The sequence below is a fragment of the Hypanus sabinus genome, chromosome 5, assembly GCF_030144855.1.
Source record: "Hypanus sabinus isolate sHypSab1 chromosome 5, sHypSab1.hap1, whole genome shotgun sequence".
Classification (NCBI taxonomy): Eukaryota; Metazoa; Chordata; class Chondrichthyes; order Myliobatiformes; family Dasyatidae; genus Hypanus; species Hypanus sabinus.
Genome location: NC_082710.1, coordinates 42,472,555 through 42,490,667, shown reverse-complemented (window position 1 = coordinate 42,490,667; position 18,113 = coordinate 42,472,555). Strand labels below are relative to the sequence as shown.

Below are 18,113 nucleotides of genomic sequence, written 5' to 3'. Positions count from 1 at the left end.
GGACTAACTGAAAGGAGAGGTACTAAGAGATTCTCTTTGTCCTGATGAAGGGTCTCAGCCCGAAACGTTGACGGTGCTTCTCCTTATAGATGCTGCCTGGCCTGCTGTGTTCCACCAGCATTTTGTGTGTGTTGTTTGAATTTCTAGCTTCTGCAGATTTCCTCGTGCCTGCACAAGAAATCGCTCTTTGGAGTCTGGTGTAAGACACGTGAGTGATTTTAACTTGCCTGGTGATGACTAGGTATAATCAGAGCCTCGATTATGGTGATGTTTCTCTGGGAGAGGCACTAGCATTGCTTCACTAATCCTGCCAGTGGATTTGGAGAACATTGTGGAGGCAGCACTGGCAGTATCTCTCCAGTGCCTTGAGATGACTGCTTATGTCAGACCAAGTCTCAGGAACATATAGGAAGGCAAGAATCACTGCTGCGGGTAGACTGTGAATTGTGCTGGGCTTGAGGTTCTGACCTTCAGCCTCTCTCCTTCACTGTCACAAATTGTGGCAATGAATTGAAGAATTGAGTTTTTCCAGAAATATCTTTAATGACATACTGGATCAGCTGGAAATCCTAGGACTAAACAAAAATTCATGTTTATAAAGTATATTTGTAGAAATAGCCATTACCACAAAACTTAATGAATTGGCAAAAGTCAAGTTTGATGTTGAAAATAATGCTGCTTTCAATCCCAAAACATGCTGATGTAACCAAAATTGAAGGCAGATTGTGTGCAGGTTAGTAAAACGGCAGGTAATACTAGAAGCAGACCAATACGTTAGTTTAATAAAGTGAACTGCATATAAATAAGATAGAGGAGTTACAAAATTACAGAAATTACAGCATTAAACCACTCTTTACAGTTGTAAAGAACAGTCTGCAAGAGTGACCCTATTGCCTGCCACTTTAATTAACAATCCTAAACTGACCTTTCTGTCTGAGGACTCCTGCACCATTAAACAAGGTCTTTTGCACTCTCCAGGAACAACACACCTCATTTTTTTTAAACTTGGAAATACTGAAGAGCAATATAATGAATTCTCCTCTATTATATATATATATATATATATATATTCACTCTGTCTGTACCAGAACTGATAATTTATGGTGTTGTTTTGTCCCAGTCTTTTTCTTTCTATTCCTATAGCTTGGCCTGTTGGACATGTTCTATAGATGTGCCGATAGCAACACAATATGGGCAAAGAAGCAAAATCTGCCTGTTTCATTTCCACAATAACTTACTTGGTTTTGCTATATCAAAGAGTTTCTCTTTTTCTTTCTTCTCCTCCACCCCCTCCACACTTACACTGTATCACTGCAGGTGAGAACTTTTTTTTCTCTCCCAGGTCTGACCTGTTTCTCATTCTATACATTTATGACCTGTTGAATATTTCCAATATTTTCTATTTTTATTTTCAGGACTCCACTTCCTGCTCCTACCCCAATGAGCTTGTATCTGCATACCTTGTCTCTGTTCTATCCCTTTTGGTTCAATCCCTTCCCACCTACATTCGACACTTCACATGGCTACAATCTCTTCAACAATTTTCAGTTTCCTTGCCCTGACCACCTTATTTTCATCATGGATGCCTAGTCCCTATATACTTCTATCCCCCCCAAGAAGAAGGCCTTAAAGCTCTCAGCTTCTTTCTCAACAAAAGACCAAACTAGTTCCCCTCCTCCACCAGCATCACCCTCTGGCAGCACTAATCCTCATCCTCAACAAATTCTCCTTAAGCTCCTCCCACTTTCTCCAAGCTCAAGGGATGACCAGGGACATCCGCGTGGGCCCTAGCTACATAGAACAGTTCATATTCAAGCTTTCCCTGTAATGCTCCCCAACCTTTCTTGCATTACATTGACAAATGCATTGGTACTACCACATGCATCCTCACTGAGCTTATCAATATCATCATCCTTACCTCCAACTTCCACCCTGCCTTTAAATTTACTTCATTCATTTCTGACTCCTCTCTTTCCCCTTTCACAATCTCTAAGTCTCCATATATGGAGACAAACAGTTTACCGACATCTTTTATAAACCTACCAACTCCCATGGCTATCTTGACTACACCTCTTCCCACTCTGTTGCCTGTAAGAATGCTATTCCCTTTTCTTAGTTCCTTCATCTCTGCCATATTCCCAGGATGAGGTTTTCCTTTCCAGGATATCAGAGATGTCCTTCTCCTTCAAAGAATGTGGTTACCCTTCCTCCTCCATTGATGCCACCCTTACTCACATCTCTTCCATTCCTTAACATCCATGCTCATCCCATCTTCCCACCACCTTAACAGGGATAGAATTTCTCTTGTCTTTACCTATCATTCCATGAGCCCCTGCATCTAACATATCATTCTCCACAATGTTTGCCGCCTTCAACGGGAAACCTACCAAACACATCTTTACCTCCAGACCCCGCTCTCCACTTCCTACATTCCCTTGTCCATTCACCCTTGCTCATTCCTCTCCCTCCTGGTGCATATCCCTGCAAACAACAGAACTACTACATTTGCCCATTCATTACTGTCCTACCTCCATTCAGGACCACCAACAATTCTTCTGGGTGAGGTAACACTTCACCTGCAAATCTGTAGGGGTCATCTATTGTATCCTGTACTCCTGATATGGTCTCCTCTATATTGGTGAGACCCAACTTAAATTGGGGGACAGCTTTTTCGAGCACCTCTGAGGCATCCACCAAAAGCAGAGTTGCCCAGTGGCCAACCATTTAAATTCCTATCCCCATCCCCATTCCCACATGTTGATCCATGGCTGTCTCATTTGCCACAATGAGGCCACTCTCAGGGTGAAGGAGCAACATCTCATATTCTGTTTAGGTAACCTCCAACCTGATGGCATGAATATTGATTTCTCCTTACTGTATTTTTTTCCTTCCTCCTTCCCTCTTTTCTTATTCCCCACTCTGATTACTTAACTCTCTTCCTCACCTCCCCCAGTACCCCTCCTCATTCCCTTTTTCCTATGGCCCACTTTCCTCTCTTTTCAAATTCCTTCTTAAACCTTTACCTTTCCCACCTACCTGGCTTCACCTATCACCAAGCTAGTTCTCCCTTCCCCTCCCCCTACCTTTTTATTTTGGTGTCTTCCCACTTCTTTTCCAGTCCTGAAGAAGAGTTTCAGCCTGAAATATTAACTGTTTATTCATTTCTATAGATGTTGCCTGACCTGCTGAGTTCCTCCAGCATTTTATGTGCATTGTTCCAATATCTATAGTTCTTGGTTTCCAGTACTCTTCAGTACTGTACAAAATGTGAGATTTTCCTTTGGAAGATTATTTTACTTTGTTTTCTAGTTAAATTGGAGGATTGTAGTTTGGAAAAATTTAAAACAAAGTTATAACTAATGGGATATATTTTATGAAAGGAACTGAAACTCTTACCAATTAAAAGATTGATACATTGTGAAATGTTAATGATGAAATGTGTTTAATACATTTACAATGAAGTATTTTCTAAATTTCATCTGTTTGAAGGAAAATGTATTTTCATTTTCTTGGCAGTAGGCCAACTGGATCAACTATTACCTACCTCATTGTTCTCCTCATAAACCCCTTAATATTAGCCTCCACTTTCCTCCTCCTTTGCTCCATATTCTTTATCACTTTTTAAAAATTCTGTTCAGGTAAATTTGGAATGCAGACAAGGTATGGTCATTTAAATCTAGCTGATAATGCTTTAAAGTTAATGGGATAAGCCCATAAGACATGGGAGTAGAAATTGGCCATTTGGCCTCCACAAGTTTTCTCCAATATTCCATCATGGCTTATTTGTATCACTCTCAACCCCATTCTTCTGCCTTCTCCCTGTAACCTTTGACGTCCTGACGAGTCAATCTACAAACTCCACTTTAAATAAGCTAATGACTTGGCCTCCAAAGCTGTCCATGGCAATGAATTCTACAGATACACTCATATTCTGAGGCTGTGCCACATAGTCCAGACTCACCCACTATAGGAAACATCCTCTGAACATCCACTCTATCTTAGCTTTTTAATATTTGATAGAATTCAATGTGATCCTCCATCATTCTTCTAAGTTCCAGCAAGTACGGGTCTAGAGCCCAAAAAAAGCTCCTCATATGTTAACCCTTTCACTCCCGGAGTCATTCTCGTGACATTCCTCTGGACCCTCTCCAATGCCAGCACATCTTTTTCTTAAATAAGGGGGCCAAAGCTAATCTCAATACTCCCAAGTGTGGTGTGACCAATATCTTACAAAGCCTCAGCATGACTTTCTTGCTCTTATATTCTAGTTCTCCCGAAATTAGTGCTAACATTGAAATATCACTGATTCAACCTGCAAGTTAATCTTTAGGAAACCCTGCACAAGTACTCCCATACTGACCCGTGCAAAGCACCACTAATCACTGGCAGCCATCCACAGTAGACCGCCTTTATTCCCACTATTCACCTTCTGTCAGGCAGCCAATCTTTTGTCTGCACTTCTATCTTTCCTGTAAACAAGATAAAGTGTCTTGGAAACTGTAATCAACCCCCACAACTATTTTCAGATTTTACTGTCTCATTTTCTAAACTTTAAATGTATTGAAGTAGGATTTTTGAGCTAATCTACAAAACATAGTACATCATGTCAAATCAAAAGGAAAAATTCAAAGCCTGTCAACAATTCACTAAAAATTAAAAACCAAAATTGTGAGGTTGAAAAATTATTCACCCCCTTTGTATCCTCAGGTACAAAGTGATACTTTGTACACTAAGTATCCTCAAATACTTAGGTGCAATAAACTATTACCTTTCCAACTCATCCGGATTTGCTGATATAGAAATTTGGAGGATCTCCTGTTTTCAATGAATAATTGAATACACTCTCTCTTTGTAAAGTCCAACAGTATGGTAAATTTTCAATAGAACAAACCAAAATGAAGACAAAAGAGCATTCCAGATAAGTCAAAGAAATGATCATGGAGAAGCACAAATCTGGGGAAGGTTACAAGACCACCTCAAATGCAGTCCATCATGAAAAAGTGGAAAAAATATGAAATCCCAGCCGTACTGCCTAGGTCAGGCTGTCCCTCTAAACTTAGCTGCTGGAGAAGAATGCCGCTTGTAGGAGAGGCTATTGTGACACCAACAGCAATCGGAGTGAGTTGCATAAGTTAGTGGCTGCAACTGGAGATGAAGTTCATGGCTCCACAATCTCTTATGGCCTTGCACAAAAACATTTTGCCATGCATCACTTAGAAGATACTGTAAAGACGTGGAAGATGTCATGGTCTATTGAGACCAAAGTGGAACTTCTTGGGCTGAACGCTTAAGCGATACTTTTGGCATACATTTAATACTGTGCATCAGCCCAGATCACACCATCCGACTGTAAAGTATGGTGGAGGTAGCATGATGATATGGAGATGCTTTTCAGCAGCAGGGATTGGAAATCTGGTCAGGACTGAAGAGAATATGAATGTTGCTAAATACAGAGAAATCCTGGATAAAAACCCACTAGCCTCTGCCAGAAAGCTTAAACTAGGGAGGAAGTTGAATGAATGCGTTAATTAATTAATAACATTTTATTTTGGTCAGTACAAACATAACAAAAAGCATAATTTTCAATGATGATTTCATAAGACAAAATTAAATAATAAAAATCTTTAAAACAGACTGAAAGGGTGTAGGCTGAAGCTACAGCTTATTATGCCTACCCCGCCCTTATTTTATACAAAAACGTATTTGGCGTCAATCATCACATCAAAACAAAAAATTTATAATCTTTTAACACAAAATACAGTTCCAAGTATCATTTATTTACATTATTCCCATTCATTTCAAATCATGTAATTTATATTTGTTCATGAAATTATTTTTAAATAATTTTTTAAACTTGTTAAGTGTGGTGCATGTTTTTAAATTCTTACTACAACTGTTCCTCTGACTGAAATACAATGATTTTTTACATTTGTTTTTATCCTTTGTTTTTGAAATATCCATGTTCCTCTCAAATCATGTTGACTTTCTCTCATTTTAAACAATCTTTGGATACTTTGTGGTAACTGTCCATTTTTTACTTTATACATAATTTGTTTTATTTTAAAATCTACAAAATCTCTGAATTTTAAAGTATTTAGTTGAATAAATAGTTCATGTTTCAGCTGGACAAATGACCCAAAGCACACTGCCAGAGTGGCTTCAAATGAAGAAAATTGAGTGGCCCAGTCAGAGTCCTGACCTTAACCCGATCGAACATCACTGTCAAGGCCTCAACTTTGCCATCCACCATTGCTCTCCAAATAAGCTGGCATAGCTTGAGCAATTTTGCAAGGAAGAATGGGCAAATCTTGCTGCATCAGATAGTGCAAAGCTAAAAGAGACTCATTCAAAAAAGACTACTGGCTGTAATAGCTGTAAGAGGTGGTTCTGCCAAGTACTGCGCAAAGGGAGATGAATACTTTTGAACTATTGACATTTTAGTTTTTGCGTTATTAGTTTTTTATGCTTTATAAATTTCCGTTTTTAGGGCTCTACTATGGGGAAGAAAGGAGCATGTGATTCACAAATAAAAATTCCCAGTTAAATTGATCAAAATTCCCGGTTATAATACTCATTTATGTGAACAAAGGGCTGGGGGCTGAATACTTTTTCAAGGCACTGTAACTACCTTGTTTTCATCTTTATCATGTGAACCACTTAATTTTGTATCTAAGTATTTTAAAAATCTTTAATCTTTTGGTCCTCTGTAAGCTTTTAATTTGTGTGGGAATTTAATATTATTATTTCACATGGAAGTTTTGAATTGCAGTAAAATAGTTTCGATGCCGATAAGGAAATCTAACAAAGTGAGATATTGACATATCTTCAGTGTTATTTTACGTAAAATGAAGTAGCTTTATTTTCTACTGAAATAAAAATTAGAAAGAATATCCCATTACATTGGTTTCCTTTACATTAGAATTCATTCTGATTGCTGTATAAAAATGTCTGACATTCAAATGTCATTTTAACTTAAATTAAAAATCAATAAGGAAAATAGAAAAGCAGATACTTGCAACTTCACAATCTGAACTGATTTTAGTATGGAAAATCAGTAAGTACCATTACCTGCTTTCAGAACAATGAACAGAATTTATTTACATAAAATTAGTCAATATATGAAATTTTCATTGTAGTTAGCAGGGCTCCATTGTAATAATTTTAGCACAAAAGAGACCCTAGCTGTGAAAGCATTCTGATTATCCAGATATAACTTAAAATTGGTGTTTGATGAATGTATCATTACTTGTTCCCACAACTAGCACAAAACCATAATTAATTATTAATTACAGGGAGGTAGTGTATCGAAGTTTGCTGATGACACTAAAATGAGCAGAAATACAAATTGTGCAGGGGATACAGAGAGTCTGCAGAGCGATATAGATAGCTTAAGTGAGTGGGCAAGGGTCTGGCAGATGGAGTACACTGTTGGTAAATGTGAAGTCATCCACTTTGGAAGGAAAAATGAAAGATCAGATTATTATTTAAATGGTAAAAGATTGGAGCATGCTGCTGTGCAGAAGGACTTGTGCATGAACCACAAAAGATTGGTTTGCAGGTGCAGCAGGCTATCAAGAAGGCAAATGGGATGTTGGCCTTCATTGCTAGAGGGAGTGAATTTAAGAGCAGGGAGGTTATGCTGCAACTTTACAGGGTACTGGTAAGACCGCACCTGGAGTGCTGCATGCTAGTCTCCTTACTAGAGGAAGGATATACTGGCTTTGGAAGCAGTGCAGAGGAGGTTCACCAGGTTGATTCCAGAGATGAGGGGGGTAGACTATGAGGGGAGATTGAGTCGCCTGGGACTGTACTTGCTGGAATTCAGAAGGATGACAGGAGATCTTATAGAAACATAGAAAATTATGAAAGGGATAGAAAAGGTAGAGGCAGGTAAGTTGTTTCCACTCGTAGGTGAGATTTGAACTAGGGGACATAGCCTCAAGATTTGGGGGAGTAAATTTAGGATGGAGATGAGGAACTGCTTTTCCCAAAGAGTGGTGAATATGTGGAATTCTCTGCCCAATGAAGCAGTGGAGGCTACCTCAGTAAATATATTTAAGACAAGGTTGGATAGATCTTTGCATAGTAGGAGAATTAAGAGTTAATGAGGAAAAGGCCTGCAGGTGGAGGTAAGTCCATGGTCAGATCAGCCATAATCTTATTGAATGGTGCAGGCTCCATGGGCCAGATAAACTATTCCTGCTCCTACTTCTTAAATATACAGCATGGTTAGCAGTTTAGGAAAAGGGCTCCAGATGCTGTGCTGAACAAATTAAGATAATGACAGCAAATTAAACTAATCTCTTCTGCCCATACATGGTCTCTCTCTCCCTCCATTCTCTGTATATTTAGGTGCCTAAGGGTCTGTTAAATGCCTATATCATATTGCCACCAGATATTGCAGAGCATTCTAGCTACCCACCCACCATTTCTTTGAACTCTCCCCCTCACTTTAAATATATTCCCTCTAGACATTTCAACCCTAATTTTAAAAGATGACTATTGTCTAGCTATGTCTTTCACAATCTTACAAACATATATCAAGGTAACCACATACAGAATACTGGAGGAATTCAGCAAATTAGGCAGCATCTATGGAAAGGAATAAAGAGTCGATGTTTTGGGCTGAGACCCTTCATGAAAGCTTATCTAAGGCGTCTCATCAGCTTCTACTGTTCGAGGGAGAACAACCTTCATGCCTTCTAATCCAGGTAACACGGTGGTAAATCTCTTCTGTACTCTCTTCTAAGCCTCCACATCCTTCCTGTAACATGACCAGAAGTGAATGTAATAATCGTGATGGGGTCTAACCAGAATTTTATAAAGCTGCAACATGTCATAGGAAAAATGTTACTAAAAATATTACATTTATGAAAATTCATGGTGATCATGCAGAGTTGGCAGCGCTTTGAACAATTTAGAAGTTATTCTGTTCTGGTTGGCAGCCAAATGGAGTAGTCGCAGAGAACGTGCGCTCCGTCCTACTTTCTATTTTCACACCCCTTCTTCCCCCTTTTCTCCTACTAAACTGTTGGATTTTTTTACTCTTCCCCCTGCCTGCTACTTTACTCGCTCCACAATGACCTCAAAGAGTACTAAATCTGGGAAAAAAGACGATTCGGCAGCTGGCCTGACAGTAGAGGCTATCTCCAGTCTACTAGACCAACACCGCGTGGTGTTAGTGGCTGAACTTAAATCTTCTTTCAGCCTGCTGGAAACAAAACTTGATCAAATCCAATGCAAAGTGGAGGACCATGGCCATCGCTTACCCTCTCTCTCGAGCTCGCTATGGACGACCTGAACCAGCGCGTCAGTGAGCTGGAAAACATCTGCTCCAGTTTCCAGCTAATGGCTAAAGTTACTAACTTGGAGGGCTGGAGCAGATGACAGAACCTGAATCCTGGGCTGCCCGAATCTATTGAAGGCAGGTGTCCTACTGAATTTTTTTCCAGTCTGCTTTGTGAGATCTTTGGCAAGGAGATGCTCCCATCCCTGCCGGAGATTGATAGAGCCCACCGTTCACAAGCAGCTAAACCAGCCCCAGGACAGAGATCACACCCGGTTATTCTTTGACTTCACCACTACCAGATTAAAGATCTCCTGGTTACGGAGGCCCGGCGGAGAGGGAAGTTAGAATACCTTGGCCAGCAGATTCGGGTTGTGGAGGACTATACTCTGGAAGTTTTGAGCCTGCGAGCCGAGTACAGAGATGATGGAGTTAATGATGAAGTTATATAACTGAGGATTCAGGCCTTCCTCCTATACCCTGCACGGCTCTGCATTACACTTACCAGCGGCGACAAGAAGTGGCTACGCTCGGTAGATGAAGCACGGAAATACATCGATAGCCTCCCCACTACACTGGATTCTTTTTCTTTTTCTTTTCTCTCTCTCTCTCTCCCTCTCTCCCTTTGACCAATTCAGTGAACTCTGCAATTTTTTGCAGGAAGAGCACTGGGTAAAGTCTTTTTTTTTAAATATCAGTTTATATTTCTGTTTTATGGTTCAATTTTTTACTGCCATGTCTAATAAACCTTGGGGGAATTGTTTTATCTCTCACTAAGCACATTGTCAGTTTAGGAGTGTCGAATGCCTACTGTTTCCTTTAACTAACAATAACGGGGTTGAAGTCACTACACGTGACAGAAAGTGCAACTGTGGGATGATTATTGTTCTTAAGAGCTTGCTGCTAGGTTCTCTGGCAGCTGTCTTGTGGGTTGGGAGAGAAGGGGAGGGTACTCCAATGCCAGTTTTGTTTTAAGAACCCTTAGAAGTCCTTATATTACAGGATTTACTTCTGCCCTGTTTCTCTTTGTATTACTTCTGCCTTAGAGCTGATACCCGAAAATGTGACACCACTTATGTCTATCAACCTGTATCCTTTTTAAAGCAGAATAGTTAGTCCATTAAATTTTGTGAGCTGGAATGTCAAGGGGCTGAATCATCCTGTTAAAAGAAGGAAGGTCTCGCATCTCAAACAGTTTAACACAGCAATTGCATTTCCACAATATACACACATTTGCAGTTCTGATAATTCCTGTCTTATGTCACGATGGGCGGGGCAGCACTTTCACTCCACTTTTCAGGCTAAAGCTGGGGGGGGAGGGGTCTCAATTCCCATAAATCAGAATGTTCCCTTTGAGCTCCAGAACTAAATATCAGATACAAACGGTTGTTTTGTCATTGTCTTGGGGAAATTATATAACACACTGGTAGTGTTGGCTAACATATGCTCCTAACTCAGATGATTTGGACCTTTTTGAACATTTTTTTTCTGCACTGCCAGATTTGAGTTCATACTCTCTCATACTAGGCAGAGACTTCAACTGTTAGTTAGATCTAGTGCTGGATTGATTGTCTCCTATTCCATGAGTACTAAGCAAATCTGCCTCATTAATTCAGTCCTTCCTCTCCAACTATGGCATCTCTGATGTATGGTGCTTTCTCCACTGAAATAAGAGAGAATATTCTTTCTTCTCACAGGTCCATCACACCTTTTCTAGAATTGACTTCTCTCTAATTGATAATCAGTTGATTCCATCGGTCCGTTCCTGTGTTTATCGAAGCATAGTGATATAAGACCATGCTCCAGTTGTCCTGTCTATAATTCTTCCTGGCCTTCCAGTGTTGGGGGCATGGCTCTGCCCAATTTCCGCTTATATTACTGGGCAGCTAACATATGCTATCTCATCTTTTGATCTCATTTCCACAACCAATCTGACTGCCCAATATGGGTGGCAATGGAGCTGAACTCTGTTGAGAATTTCTCTATTTCTGCACTTCTTGGATCCCTACTCCCTTTTCTTATGCCAAAACCAATTGCTAATCCTGTTATCAGGTACACCCTAAGAGTATGGGTTCAGTTCAGAAAGTATAGTATTCTCTATGGCTTCTCTCTTTCAAGTCCTAATCTACATAATCACCTCTTCCAGCCTTCTATACATGATTCAACATTTCAAGACTGGTATAGAAAGGGCATCAGGTGCTTTAAAGATCTTTTTACAGAGAACTGCTTTGCATCATTTGAACTGTATGCGAGGTTTAACTTACCCAACACTCATTTCTTCAGATATTTGCAAATTAGACATTTTATCAGCCCTTTGTTATCAAACTTCCGAGGCACCTGACACAAACGTCGTTGACATATTTCTCTGCATGAATCCATTGCGCAAAGGTCTAATATGTACTATTTGTGACGATTGTGTTCTGAGGCAAGCCCCCCTTTACAAAATTAAAACTGCCTGGGAGCAAAGTTTAAATTTTTCACTGTCAGACGAGGTATGGGATTCAGTTCTCAAGTAAGTTCTCAACCTCTTTGTGTGCCCACCACTGCCTATTAGTGTTCAAAGTCGTACACAGGGCCCATATGTCTAAAACTAAATTATCTCACATTTACCCAGATGTTAATCCCTGCTGCGACAAATGTAAAAGGGGCGAGGCTTCCCTTATTCATGTGTACTAGACATGCCCTAGCTGGGAAAAATACTGGAAAGATGTTTTCCAAATTCTATCCCAAATACTTCATTACAATCTGGAACCTAACCCTTTGATCGCTCTTTTTCGCACTTCCAGAGAGGGGGACAAGCACCTAAGTCTGACCAAACGTCGCATACTGTATTTTGCCTCTCTTTTGGCCAGGCGTGCAGTCTTACTCAGGTGGAGGGATGCTGCCCCACCCACCCATGCTCAGTGGCTTAGGGACATCATGTCCAGTCTATACCTTGAGAAGATCCATTATTCAACTCTCAATTCGGACATAAAGCTCCAAAAGGTGTGGGGACCCTTTCTTGAATATTTTCAGAATTCCCAGCCAAACTAAAGGTTCACCCCTTCTTCCTTTCCTCTGCTCTTCTCCGGTAAAATTCTACAAACTCAGACTTGTAAACGTACAACTGTTTATGTGTTAGGAAAATACACCTTCTCTATACCAATGCAGCTCTGTGGGGATAAAGGTTCTGTTTAACCCTTTTTGCTAATGCAATGGTGGCTTGGAAATGGGAATTGGGAGGGGTAGGTCAGGGCAGGGAGGCAACCAAAGCCTGATTGTACTATGGGTGCATCTCTTTCATAGGTGTGAATTGTACATTTGTTATGTACTGCACAAACCTCCTTTGTTCTGTGCTTTCTTGATTTTAAAAAAACAATACAAATATTGCTGGGAAAAAAAGAGTATGACTATAGAAAAATTACACTGTAAATGATACTGAATATTTTCCTGGAATCCAGTCTTATGACCCTTACTTAACTTGTGGTGAGGCAGTGCAAAATTTAAAAAGAACTCAGGGGCTTTTTGGACCTTTTGGTGGGCATAGAAAGCTACTGCAGTGAGAATAAGTCTAGTTGTCTGTAGTATGTCCTCCCTATGAGATGTGGGACCTCCAGTCTCCTTGATAACTACATCTGCATGAGGTGCATCCAGCTGCAGCTCTTTACAAACCGTTCTGGGAAACTTGAGCTGCAGATGGATGACCTTTGGCTCATACGGGTGAATGAAGAGGTGATAGATAGGAGTTACAGGAAGGGAGTTGCCCGAAGTTGCAGGAGCAGGTCAATGTGTGTCTGTCAGGTAGGGAAATGGAATACATTGACAGTAATGATAGGGGATTCCATATTTAGAGGAGCAGACAGGAGATTCTGTGGATGTAAAAAAGATTCCTGAATGTTATGTTGCCTCTCAGATTCCAGGGTCAGAGTCCGTCTCTGATTCTCTGATTGACATCATTCTAAAGGGGAAGGGGCAGGGTGAATAGCTGGAAGTCTCAGTACATATTTCTAGCATTGACAGGTAAGAAAAGGGATGAAGTCCTGAAGAGATAATTATAGGGGGTGGGGTTACATAAAAAGCTGAAAAGCAGGACCTCACAAGAAGCAATCTCTGGATTACTGCTTGTGCTACAAGCCAGTGAGGATAAGAATAGGATGATTTGGCAGATAACTATATGGATGAGGGATTGGTTTTCCTTCTCCAAGATGAGCTGCCAACCACAGCTGATGAGTTCCATCTGCCTGAAGCGACATTTAAAGGCGTCAGTAACCCACCTTTGCCCTTTCTCCTGTCAGTTGAAAGTGTTCTGCTGGGCTTAGTAGCTGATCTGCACATGAAAGCCAGGAGCTGGACTTGGTTGTCAGAGGTCTTTGAGATGCATACTATTGGTAGAATACTGGTAATATTGGTACTATTGGGGAGCTTGTCCCCATTACCACCCCTGGCTATAACAACCACTGTAAAAGGACTCTGAAGTCCTTGAGCAGGATTCCCTAAAGGCTAAGTTTCAGGTTGAATCAGTGGTAAGGAATGAAAATGCAATGTTAACATAATTTTGAGAGAACATAGAATATAAGAGCAAGGATGTAATAGTGAAGTTTTGTGAGGCAGTGTGGAATATTGTGAGCAGTTTTGGGCCCCTTGTATAATAAAGGATGTGCTGGCATTTCAGAGGTCCAATTGAGGTTCACAAGAAAGATCCTGGGATTGAAAGTGTATATGTATGATGGCTCTGGGCCTGTAATTGCTGGAGTTAAGAAAAATGAAAAGGGTTCTCAGAAGCCTATCAAATATTGAAAGGCTGAGATAGTGGACATAGAGAGGATCTTTCCCATAGTGGGGGAGTCTAGAACCAGAGTGCACAGTCTCAGAATAGAAGCAATCCATTCAGAACAGAGATGGGGAGGAATTTCTTTAGCCAGAGAGTGGTGAATCGGTGGAATTCAATGCCACAGACATCTCTAAAGGCCAAGTCATTTTGTGTATTTAAAGGTGGTGGTTGATAGGTTCTTGATTAGTTGGGCATCGAAGGTCATGGGGAGAAGGCAGGAGAATGGGGTAGAGATAGATAATAAATTAGCCATGATCGAATGGCACAGCAGACCTGATAGGCCATATGGCCTAATTCTGCTCGTATGTCTTATGGTCTAACACTGGGCTTTGCAAACAAGCTGCCTTCATTCTGATTTCCATTAAAAAGTTTGGTGCTGCCACCATGATACGATGTTATGAAAATGTTCATTGGTATTTACAGCTGGCTCTGTTTCACAGAATGGGGGTCATCCTCTAAACCTCATAGTTTGGAGTTTGATAACTACTTCTTGATAGCCATTGTGGTAATATCCATAAGCTTTCTGCAATGATACATGACTTCAGAGTGAGATAAATGAGTAACCCAAAGAAGGATTTGATGTGAAGAAATAATGATATCACTTGTGCACTGTTGAGACAATTAATAATTAAATCCTTACAAGATTTTCTTTGAAAGGAACCATGAGAAAACTTCAAAATCAAAGCACTGATAACATTTTTTATGATGTCCTCTGATGAAGGGTCAGTGACCTGAACTATTAACTTGTTTTCTCTACCCACAAATGGGACCTGACCTGCTATATATTTCCAGCATCTGCATTTTTTTTTAACTTTTAGGATGTTAGGATGTGAGAATATTCTGTGGTGTGAGGTTACTGGTGCAAAGAGAAAATAATTCAGGAAAACAAATGGAATCTGGCCTCCAAGGTTATCTTGGTATATGTATCTTTATGAACTGGCCTCCTTAAATTTAACTCTGTACTGACTTGTCCTGTGTGCCAGTGGAGGTATTCACTACAGTGTTTTCTGTTAACCTCTACATTACATTGATCTTCCATTGTTGAATCAAATTCAACCAATACATACAAGCTTTGCAGTCTCAAAACTTTGATTTTAAAGGCCTCCCACCTACCAAGTACTGCTTTACCAGAAAACAACCTGTCCCAATCCACACATGCCAGATCATTTCTAATACCATCAAAATTGGCCTTTCTTCAATTTAAAGTCTCAGCCTGCAGACCAGAGCTATCTTTTTGCATATTTACTTTAAAACTAATGGCATTGTGGTCACTCAATGCAAACTGTTCTCCTACACAAACTTCTATCACCTGCCCTGGCTCATTACCTTATAGCAGATCCAGTATTGCACGCTCTCTTGTTGGGACTTCTATGTACTGATTAAGGAAACTTTCCTGAACACATTTGACAGTACGTGTTTCCCAGTCAGTATGTGGAAAGTTAAAATCACCTGCTATAACAATCTTATGTTTCTTGCAACAGTCTTGTGATTTCTACAAAATTGATCCTTTAAAATCCTCAGACTGTTGGATGGTCTGTAATATAGCCTGATTAACGTGGTCATGTCTTTCTCATTTCGCAGTTCTGCCCATAATGCCTCCTTTCTCCTTCTAGTCTGTCACCAGTTTTCTGTGCCCTGCTCCCTGGGTGTAACTACCTCTTTACATGTCCTATCTATGCATCTATCTGCCTTTCTTTTTGTCCTCAGCCTCCAGAATGATCCAGAGCTCATCCAGCTCCAGCTCCTTAACATGGATTGTTAGAAGTTGCAGCTGGATGCGGGTGTATTTGTTAGGGACACTGGAGGTCTTTCTGCCTTCCACTATCCTGCCTGTCATCTTTACTGTCCTAACTGAGCAAATATAAAGAAGGGAACCTTTAACTACAGCTTTTTGTTTTTGCCTTCTCTGACTGAAGCCTCTTTTTGCTGTAGGCTCGAAGAGCTAAAGCCTCACAATCTCCACTCTGACAATGGCTGCTGAAAAGATGGCCATTCTGCTGGCCCTTGCTTTAATTTGTTCTTGCGAATCAATCACAAATACCCATTGGTCAAAGCTCCAAAAACTGCCATAAGTTACTGCCTTTAATAGTCAATCAGCAAACCTGAGTGAATTACATCAAGCTTCTGATCTCTCTGATTGGTCGCTGGCCAAAGAATGTATCCTTTTCAAGAGACAACTTCAGAATAGAAGGGTGGCCAAATGCCACTGCTTTGATTTTGACATTTTCTCCATGAATCCTTTAAAACAAGACCTCACATGGCTTTAATTATTGAATACAGTTACAAGCTATTGTTTTATTTGCCAATCTTTGCACTGTCCTACTCTAGTGCTTAACATGTTTATTATTACCATATACACTCAGTGCCCACTTTATTAGGCGCATCTGTTCTTTAATGCAAATATCTAATCAGCCCATCATGTGGCAGCAACTTAATGCATAAAATCGTGCAATCATAGTCAAGAGATTCAGTTGATCAAACCAACTATCAGAATGGAGAAGAAATGGGATCTAAGAACAGGGTGGCTTGAGCTGATCTCCTGGGATTCACACATACAACGGTTTCTAGAGTTTACAAAATTTGGTGTCAAGGAACTTCATTGCACTCTGGTGTATATGACAACAAACTAATCAATCTAAAAAGCTAATGATTTATTGAATAAAGCATACATTCTATTTTTTTAAGCATACATTTTAATTATATCAGTTTAATTCATTAGCTATATTAAAACTATAACTAAGTCGTTACTTTTTTTAAAAAAAATTGAATGTTACAAGGTTACACGTTTTGCAAAAAAAACAATTATTCCATGCAGAATCCCTAATGAGACAGCTTCGGCCCATGCTTGAATTATTTTTACCGCCGAAATTGAAAGGAATATGTGAACTGCATAGGGTCAAGTTATATCGACAAAGGGGAGATAATTTTTTTCTCCAAAAATACTTTATTCAGGAATATTACAAAATAAAGTTATTTACATAGAGAAAACCATTCGCTAAATCTGAATTCTTATACAATTAATAAAGTTATTTACAATAAATTATGCGTTGGCTCTCTGTTCCTATTCAAATTAAAGATGTTTACAATAAACCATTCATTGACTCTCAAAGTTTAGGCAAGGATTAAAGACTTATTTACAATAAAATAAAACTTTTAACAATAAACATTCAGGTGTTGACTCTCATTCCTTTACCGGAGTCCCTTTACGGTCTATACATTTCCAGCTTCTCCTGGGGCACCATGTTGACTCATCTATCCATACCGCTGATGCCATTCTCCTCCCCACCTGACCCGCCCCCCCCCACTCCCGCGGGTGATGAACCTTAAACTGTGGCCCTTCCCCAACGGGCCTTCGCGGTGGCTGCACTAAGCCTGAGTGCATCCCTCAGCACTCATCCACCGGACTCATCCATGTGCTGGTAGACCATCAAGTTTCGGGCTGACCAAAAAGTGTCCTTCACCGAGTTGATGATCTGCCAGCAGCATCAGTCTCTGTGTCTCCCCCCCCGGGAACAGTCCGTAAATCAGGGAGTCCTCAGTTACGCAGCTGCTGGGCATGAATCTTGACACCATCCCTTCCATCCTCCCTCACACCTTTTTCGCGAACCCACAGTGAGGGAAGATAAATGAACCAGTAGCCGCGAGCTACGACCCCGCCAGAAACAATCAGGTCTGACTTGGTTGGCGAGAACGGATTCCAGGGCGTGAACGGCTTGATTGATGACGTTTGTTGTTTGTGACGATGAGTAGAACCAGTAACTTCTGTTATTTGGAGTGTGGGACAAAGAAAAGGTAAGACGGGAACGATATCAGTGCCACTTACACGTTGTAAAATGCTGTGTCAAAGAAAATGAGTTTTCTTTTCCCCATGAATGCTTCCCGTTACTTTTTAAAAAGTATTTTACTTGTCTATTTTCCCATCAGAACAGTTAAAACTATTTCTGCGAGGCTCTCGAATTTATATTCTATTGGCGAGTTTCAAAGGGCTTTAAGTATCACTAGAACAAAACGGAACAT

The 18,113-nt window shown here is 40.3% G+C and overlaps 1 protein-coding gene and 1 long non-coding RNA gene across 2 annotated transcripts in view; one reads left to right on the top strand and one right to left on the bottom strand.

The window, feature by feature from the left end:
- Positions 1–16: 16 nt before the first annotated feature.
- Positions 17–18,113, bottom strand: part of LOC132394099 (uncharacterized) — a 60,791-nt gene continuing 42,694 nt past the window's right edge. Inside the window, exon 3 of the long non-coding RNA XR_009512173.1 lies at positions 17–8,764. This is a non-coding gene — a long non-coding RNA (uncharacterized LOC132394099). The remainder of the gene's footprint in view (positions 8,765–18,113) is intronic.
- LOC132394098 (uncharacterized) overlaps positions 17,850–18,113 on the top strand; it is a 32,117-nt gene continuing 31,853 nt past the window's right edge. The window contains exon 1 of the mRNA XM_059969843.1: positions 17,850–17,888. The gene's annotated coding sequence lies outside the window, so the exon portion shown is untranslated. The remainder of the gene's footprint in view (positions 17,889–18,113) is intronic.